The following is an 8,905-nucleotide window of genomic DNA, read 5'->3' on the forward strand; positions in this document are numbered from 1 at the left end:
AAGTTGGAGCCCAGAGCCCAAACTCTCAAGAGCTCCACTTACTTCTAGCATATTCACTGAGCACCCGCTCTGGGCCAGACCCTGTGCTGGGAGCCAGAATGAAGATGACAGGCCAGGGCTCCGTGGCAGGGTGGGATGGGGGAGAGCAAGCAGCCAGGCTGGGCTTGGGCTCTGGTAGGGGAAGTGTGGGTCCTGTGGGAGAACCCTGATGGGGGCAGGCACCCAAGGTGAGTCTGCACAGGATGAGGAGTCCGAGACACATAAGGGAGAGCAGGAGTGAGACCGTAGGTGGAGGGGAGGGTGCTCCAGGCAGAGGAGTGGCCAGCACCAAGGCCTCCAAGCACCTCAGCGCCTCCGAAGCCCTGTAAGGGCATCAGAGTTAAAGGGCTCCTGCCCCCCGGGGTGGGTGGGGGCAGCTTGCAGGAGGGCCGGCCTGGAGCGCGGCGGGCGCCCATTTCAGAACTGTACGCCAAAGAAAGGGGGCCTGGGGTCAGGCAGGAAAAGCCGGGGATTTTACGAGTCTGGGTAGGTGACTGAGGACAGTGACCGGCCGGGGAGGGGCGCACGTGGCGGAGGTGTGCGTGCCTGAGTGACGGGAGACGTCTACGTGGGAGAGTCACAGCCTAGAAGAGTTGGCGGGGGGCGGGGGCTGACGGGGCCGGACTCGCGCGGAGCCCAACGCACTCGGCCCGGGGCCCAGGAAGGCGGCTCGGGGCTCGGGTCCTGGCCAGGCGAGGGTGCCACTGCGCCTGGGACAGAGCGGGTGGAAGGAGCCTGCACGAGTTCGGAAGGCCACTCTGGCCTTTTGGGGAAGCGGTGGACGTGGGCAGGGAGAGGGTAGGGAGGCTGCTGCAGGGCTCCGCAGAGGTGGCGAGGCAGGCCAAGAGCAGGCGGCTCGAATCCGAGCCGTGGATGGAGAGATTTTAGAGGGAGGAGAACTCCGAGCCCATTGCGATGGCCGTTTGTGGTGGGGGTTAAAAGCCCCCTGGCTGTCGGATTTTAGTTCGAGGCAGATGTTGCCACTCCCTAGCGATGAGACAGAGGGCAAGTTACTTAACCTCTCTGAATCTCAGTTTTCTCATCTGTAAAGTGGAGCTGATGGTATAGCTCATGTGGTATATTTCACAGGGCCGTTGTGAAGACTGAGGCAATGTGAGCGCAGGGGCCTGGTATTCAGTAAGTCCCAAGTAAACTGTGGCGGTCATTATTCTGTAGTTTAGGCTGTTTTGCAAACATTTAATTGTGGAGGAAAGAGCCTTTCGGAGGGGCATAAAAAACCTTGGGTTCTGGTCCTAGATGCTCCCTCACAAGCTGGGTGGCTTTGGAGAGAAGTTCCCTGGGCTTCTAGGTCCTGTCCCTATCATGGGAACACTAATAACTCCCACACCGGACTTGGAGTAGAGCAGATGGGACAGTGTGTGAGCAGGATCTGTGACCCACTGGGAGGGGCTGCGCTGGAGGGTCAGTCCAGCTGGCACATGGGCTTCCCCTGGACAGGCAGGGCTGCCAGATCTTAGCCCCTGCCCCCACCATGGATTCCCTTCAGGGATTTCTTTATCTGCTGTGGAATGCAGCCATGTTAGGCCATTGGGAAGAATGTTTCTCACACTCTTAGTATCAGCAATCCCTTAATGGGTCTTGTGCTCACACACCAACCTCCAAGTTTAAGCAAATTTTAAAAGAACATTGTATTTCTAAAATAATACAAAATGTAACTTTGCAGAAGTAACATGAAGGATAGGACTTCCCTGGTGGCTCAGTGGTTAAGAATCCGCCTGCCAATGCAGGGGACACAGGTTCGAGCCGGGAAGATCCCACGTGCCACGAAGCAACTAAGCCCGTGAGCCACAACTACTGCGCTCTAGAGCCCCCTGCGTCACAACTACTGAAGCCCGCGCGCCTAGAGCCCGTGCTCCACAACAAAGAGAAGCCACTGCAATGAGAAGCCCGCGCACTGCAACGAAGAGTACCCCCTGCTCACCGTTACTAGAGAAAAGCCTGTGTGCAGCAGCAAAGACCCAACGCAGCCAAAATTAAATAAATTTATATTTTTTTAAAGTAATATGAAGGATAAATGTTTCTTATCAGTGAGATAGGATACTGTCTGAAAATTTCCACCAGTGTATCTATGCTCTGTGTGACAATAAGGTGCCATGAGTTCTCACATCCTGTCAATTTCTTTTCCTACCCTTTATTTGTACTAAATTAGAAAATCCTAAACCACAATTATAGGTCATTAGAAACGGCAGCAAATATTTGGTGGCTGTCAGATGGTTATGGATTCAAACCAAACAAGAATCCATAAATCACAGAGCTGTTTCTCCCTGAAGACTGTTTTCCACTCTCTTGGACACTAGGTCAACAGGTACAAAGTTTGAAGACAAGACTATATCACCTTGAGAAAGAGAGAGGTTGACAAACGGAGCCATAATCCTCTCTTTGGTTGAATCTGACTCTGGAAAGAATTCTTTAAATTCTGATGTAATATTTGGATGTGGTTTTTAAATAATCTTAATAATATGTCACTGATTCCTTTCTCCTGCTCAGAAACAAAAATCACCAAGTGTTAAGAAAGAATTAGACTCTCATAATGGAGCAGTCACAATGCAGTTTGGCTTTAAGAAATTCTGTTAACTTGATACTCATCAGTAAATGTAATAATTTGGTGATTTCTGGGCAATACAGATGTTGAACAGACTGTCATCTGAGCAGGACATATAAGATCTTAGAAGTGGTCTTGAGTGGCATTACCAATGCCATGAAAAATGGCTTTATCTCATCATTCTTTTCAAAACTCCTCGTGGGAACCTTTTCCTTCCACAGCTAGACTATCTTCAGGTGGAAACGTGGGCTCTTGAACTTGCCGTCCTTGTCTTCGCATAGGATGCTGAGAAGTATTTTCAGTGAACGAGATTGGATCATAGTCACAATTTTTAGTATTTCCCTCAACTCTATATTGGGTAGGACAGAGGTCCAGAATAATAGTAATTTAAACAAGACAGCAATTTATTTCTTTTCCATCTAAAAGTCCAGAGACAAGTAGTCCAGTGCTAGGAAGGTGGTTCTTCTGTATTAGCTTGTCCAGAAACCCAGGCTCTTTCTGTCTTGCTGTTCTGCCACCCTTAAGACTTGCCCTCATCTGCATGCTCCAAGCTGGCTCACCAAGACATGAGATTCCAGGCAGTAGCTGGAGGAAAGTGGGTGGGAAGGCATGTCCCTATAAGGATTGGAAAGTCATACTTCAGCTCACATCCCTTTGGCCAGACATTGTTGCATGACCACATCTAGCTGAAAGAAAGGATGGGAAATGTAGTTTTTATTCTGAGGGGTCATGTATCCAGATAAAAATTGGGAATACAATTACTGTGAGAGAGAAGGGGAAAGGGATATTGGGGGGAAATAGCTGGCATTGCCAAAATGCTGGTGAAAGTTCAGGAAACAGATAGGAATTGGCTTTCAAGAACAACTTCTTTCATCCTCGGAGGAGTGCCTTTCCTGATGCACCCTCAGCAGTGATTGCCAAACAATCCTTTCAATGCATATCATGCTTCACAAAATGGTCACTTAAGCAGGGAATCTTTTTTTCCTGAAGCACGGGCTTTAAGTGATAAAGCTAAAAGTTATCAAATGCTTTTCTCTGATATATGAACTACACATATGCTAAGAGTGTTTGGACTCTGCACATCATTGATTTTAACCAACTTCACACACATGGGTCACCTCTCTTTTGAAAAGAGAGATGAGATAAAACTACTTCTTCAAGTCATTGGTTATGCCACCTGAGACCAGTTCTAAGATCTCAAGCAGCTTGTTCAGATGCCAATATGTTCACTACCTGTGAGAGTCCAAACCTAAACTTAGAAGAGCAAAAATTTATGATTTTATTGAAGAGTATAAGATAGAAGGATTGGGCTTCCCTGGTGGCACAGTGGTTAAGAATCCACCTGCTGATGCAGGGGACATGGGTTCGAGCCCTGGTCTGGGAAGATCCCACATGCCACGGAGCAACTAAGCCCGTGCGCCATAACTACTGAGCCTGTGCTCTAGAGCCCGCAAGCCACAACTACTGAAGCCCACATGCCTAGAGCCCGAGCTCCGCAACCATTGAAGTCACAATGAGAAGCCCGCGCACTGCAACAAGGAGTAGCCCCTGCTCACCGCAACTAGAGAAAGCTGCGTGCAGCAACAAAGACCCAATGCAGCCAAAAATAAATAATAAATTAAATGAATAAATTTATTTTTAAAAAAAGATAGAAGGATTTATTAAAACCAAACTATTTTCTCATAACGCATGCCATTGATATTATGTGATGCCCAACACTGTCATTTGATGAAGGAAATTTGCCAAAAGCTGGTTCTGCATGCTCTCTGAGAAAAATGTGTGTCATTAATAACACAGGTGTTTTACAAGCTTCTCAGATAGTGTTACTTGTATCTGTGTTTTACTAAGAGGAATGCAATTTTAAATGCTGCCTACGTAGTTTTGTTTTTCTTCCTGCCTTTAGTGGGGGAAAAAATCCATCAGTTTTGTCCTGGAAAGCTTATTTTACTTTTGCTCCGGAAAAAAAAAAAAAAAAGAAGGCTCTAATGGTTTACCAGAAAGGTCACTGTGCTTTGTTTGAAAGTGATGTGAAAGCCTTCATGGCTTTATGCCACTATTTGACAAAGTTTCATAACACACAACACGCTGGGGATTACGACAGGATGGATAGCCAGTCCGATGAAGTCCAGTGTTGGTATTCAACATCATACTATTTACACTTTTCTTTCTCAGTTGCTTGTGTGAAATCATCATACATGTCTGAGTTCTTAGAGATTTACATTTTTTTTGGAACCAGAATCTTCACTATTTACTTTTGTAACACTGTTCTCAGTTGTAGTATTTGGGTTACTATTTTCATCACTTTTCTTCAGCTTTAATAAGCCACTTTTTTTTTTTACATCTTTATTGGAGTCTAATTGCTTTACAATGGTGTGTTAGTTTCTGCTGTATAACAAAGTGAGTCAGTTATACATACACATATGTTCCCATATCTCTTCCCTCTTGCGTCTCCCTCCCTCCCACCCTCCCTATCCCACCCCTCCAGGTGGTCACAAAGCACCGAGTTGATCTCCCTGTGCTATGCTGCTGAATAAGTCACTTTTGAACCGCTAACTTATTTGAGTTGAGGACACTACACGTCACAAATTCATAACCAAAAACCCATAAAGGGTATTAAAAACACATTGCCTGAGACAAACTGCCAAGATTGATCAACCAAATTCAAACCTTGTGTCGTGTACAATGTTGAAGAATGTGACAGTTACTAAGAACATAATGGGACTGCAGTGAAAATCTTAATTTTGCAATTCAAATTTATGAGTAAAATAATTCCATTCTTTCTTCCTTGGAAACCTCCAACACCTATGGACCACTGATGGGGAAAACACAGGTTATATCCTCAAGGAAACCCAATTTTGTGGGGAGACACAGTCCCTGTCCTCAGGGAGCCCTACGTCTGAACAAGGAGACGTACTCCTACTTTTAATGGAAGGGATACTGCTTTCTCCCCCAGTGCAAAGAGGGAGGCAGGTCACATCTCAGACATGCAGACTGGTGATATCAAGACTGGTCTTCGGGGCTTCCCTGGTGGCGCAGTGGTTGAGAGTCCGCCTGCCGATGCAGGGGACACAGGTTCGTGCCCCGGTCTGGGAGGATCCCACGTGCTGCGGAGCGGCTGGGTCCGTGAGCCATGGCCGCTGAGCCTGCGCGTCCGGAGCCTGTGCTCCACAACGGGAGAGGCCACAACAGTGAGAGGGCCACGTATCGCAAAAAAACAAAACAAAACAAAAAAAAGACTGGTCTTCGGACAATGGACAGGAAGAGCCTGGAAGGCTTGAGGAAAAGAGGACTGTGGTCCTTTGCAGAGAGAAGACCACTAGGAAGGGTCCTGCGACAGAGCTGATGGGTGCCCTGGAAGTGGGCCCGGCTCAGACATGGATGTCCACTCTGATGATGGGTGCCCAAGTCCCTGATCCATTGTCTCCACAGCGGCTGATAGCAGCTGACAAGCAGTGAAGGGACAGGGAAAGACAGGAGACAGAAAGATACACACAGAGAAATGGATATGGAGAGAATCAGCCAGAGGTGCCAGGAGAAGATCTGAGCTAGAGAGATACAGAACAGATAGAAGCAGAAGACCAAAATGAAGGCAGAAGCAGAGACGTCCCTACCCTCGGCCCTGCCCCCCGCCAAGCCCCGGCGCCCCACTGGTCACTCCATTTCCATCTTCCTGCCTCTGAGCTCCCATCCAGGCTTTGGCATCACCTCACTAGGTGTCAGATGCAAACCAGAACCAAGATTCACATGTCCTAGGTCACTGCGGGGGACGCTGTCTGGGAAGAAAGGAGAGCGAGAGTGGACCTAGCCCCCATCTACCATGTGGTACTGGCAGGAGCAGGTGGGTGAGGCCGGGGGGACCTGGACTTTGTTCACCTCTGTGTGCCTAGGGCCTGGCACAGTGCTGGGCCCAACAGGCCTCTCAGTAGTGGCCGCTGACTGACTGAATGGGTAGTACCCAGTCAGTATAGAGGATGGGCTATAGCATAGCGCTGAGAGCCTGGATTCAAATCTCTTCTGCAACTGCCTACCTGTGTGACCCTGAGCAAGTTACTTGACCTCTCTGAGCCTCAGTTTCCTCATCTGTAAATGAGGATAAGGATGTTAACAGAACCTACATCATAGGATTGTTGGAGCCGTTCAGTGAGCTACTATCTGGCATACAGAAAATGTCAAGTAACTCTTAGCCTGTATCATGGGGGTGCATCATGAGTAGCATTTTTCTGTGTCTATTACATGCATGTGTTCGTGCTCGGTGGGGATGTGGTGTGTTTGGGGGGCTGCTTCTGGGCTGGGTGACAGTGTGGGAGGCGGGTGGTGTAGTGGGATGCGAAGAGGGCTAACTCTGTGGCCAGAGTCACAGCTTTCCCACTTCCTCGCTGGGGGTCCCCAGCAAGGGGCTTCCCCTCACCTACAGGATGGGTGTTAAACCTTCCTTGGGGGGGTTGTCAGTGAGGGGGAGCAAAGTGCCACTTGAGACACGATTGAGGACTGTAATCCTTCCCGGTGTTGTACGTGGTCTAGCGGCTGTGTTGATTTGCAAGTAAGGGACACGGGAGGTGACAAACAGAAGACTGATCAGGCTGTTGGAGCACGTGGGTCCCTCTGAGCTTTAGGAAGGGGGTTTGGGGCAATGCCTTGACCCTTCTGGGTCTCAGGTCCTCCATCTTAATAGAGGTATTAAGACTGACCTCCCAGAGCTGCTGTGAGGATTAGATGGGATGACATGTGTGGTGCTGTCAGCTCACAATTGTTCCTCGGCAGAGGGAGGGAGATGGCACCGCTAGAGTACTTTCCAGCTGGTGCCTGCGGTGCATTTCCAGCCATGTGATGCTATGATTTTGATTTTGATTTATTTATTTATTTATTTATTTATTTTTGCGGTATGTGGGCCTCTCACTGTTGTGGCCTCTCCCGTTGCGGAGCACAGGCTCCGGACGCGCAGGCTTAGCGGCCATGGCTCACGGGCCCAGCCGCTCCACGGCATGTGGGATCCTCCCGGGTCGGGGCATGAACCCGTGTCCCTTGCATCGGCAGGCGGACTCTCAACCACGGTGCCACCAGGGAAGCCCGATGCTATGATTTTTAGCCTACATGCACACAGATGAAGTATATGTGTTTGTGCAAATAGCCACTTCTTCACACTGTGGGGAGTGCCCCTTGGCATCCATCCTGGGTCTCTTGGACCTGGCGAGAATAGTGGTTGAGCCAGTGAGCTCTGGAGCCAGGCTGCCTGAGTCTGAATCCCAGCTCAGCCACGTCCTAGCTCTGTGACTTCAGGCAATTGACTTAGCCTCTCTGTGCCTCTCTTTCCTCTCCTGAAATTGGAGACAATAATAGCAGCCACCTCAGAGGGTTTTGTGAGCAGAACATTAGTTCAAATGCATGCTTATGGCATCGCCTGGTACAGATGTTTGCTGTTATTCCCAGGTCGAGCTGGGCCTGAGGGCTGTGCTCTGCTGCACAATTCCCACGCCTTTCCTGGCCAACAGATAGCTCATCCCCTGGAATAGTCCTTTCCGAGCTCTGACCAGTCTCCCTCAGGCAGGAGTTCCTAGAAGGGTGCAAGCTGGGGCAACATGGCCAGTGCAAGCTGCGAAAATAATCACGCTTCCAGGGAGGCCCCAGGAGGGACAGACATTTTGCAAAGTGAATGTTTATGAAGCTCAGCTCCGGGGCGGGGGGCGGCGCAGGGCGGGAGAAGAAGGAGCCTCTCTGTACTCCTCTCCCTTCTCATCCTCCCTCCCACGGAACCTCAGAACAGCCAAGGGACCTGAGGGGGTGGTGGGAGTGGTCTTTGGCAGGGTCAGAGGTCTGACACTCTGAGGTTCAAATCTCATATCTCACTGTTCCTTCCTGCCCTTGCCCTGCCGGTGACATCAGGAGGAGAGACCGCAAAGGGGCAGGAGGGCAGGGCGGTGTGATGGGAGTGAGGGAAGAAAGCAGCTGTCAGAGATGTGGGGGGCTGCTGCGCCCAAAGGAAGCAGGAGGCCATGTGCACGTGCAAAGGGGAGTATATGTGAGTGTGTGAATGGGTGTGTGTGAGAGAGAGCCACGTGAGTTGGTGGGTACAGGTGAGTGCATGTGTGAGTGCCTGCGTGTCTGACTGGGAAGAGAACCGTAGACCAACCTCACCAGCAGGGACTTTTTCAGTCCAGACTCCTATTTTACAGATGAGGAAACTGAGGCTCAGCAGTGGGAAGTGAAAAAAGGCCCAAAGTCACTAGGCAAGTCAGGTCCTAGACCCCGGTCTCTAGACAACGAACCCAGGGCTGAGAAGGAGATGGGGGAAGGTGGGGGCCAGCA

This window comes from Hyperoodon ampullatus (assembly GCF_949752795.1).
Source record: "Hyperoodon ampullatus genome assembly, chromosome: 19".
Classification (NCBI taxonomy): Eukaryota; Metazoa; Chordata; class Mammalia; order Artiodactyla; family Ziphiidae; genus Hyperoodon; species Hyperoodon ampullatus.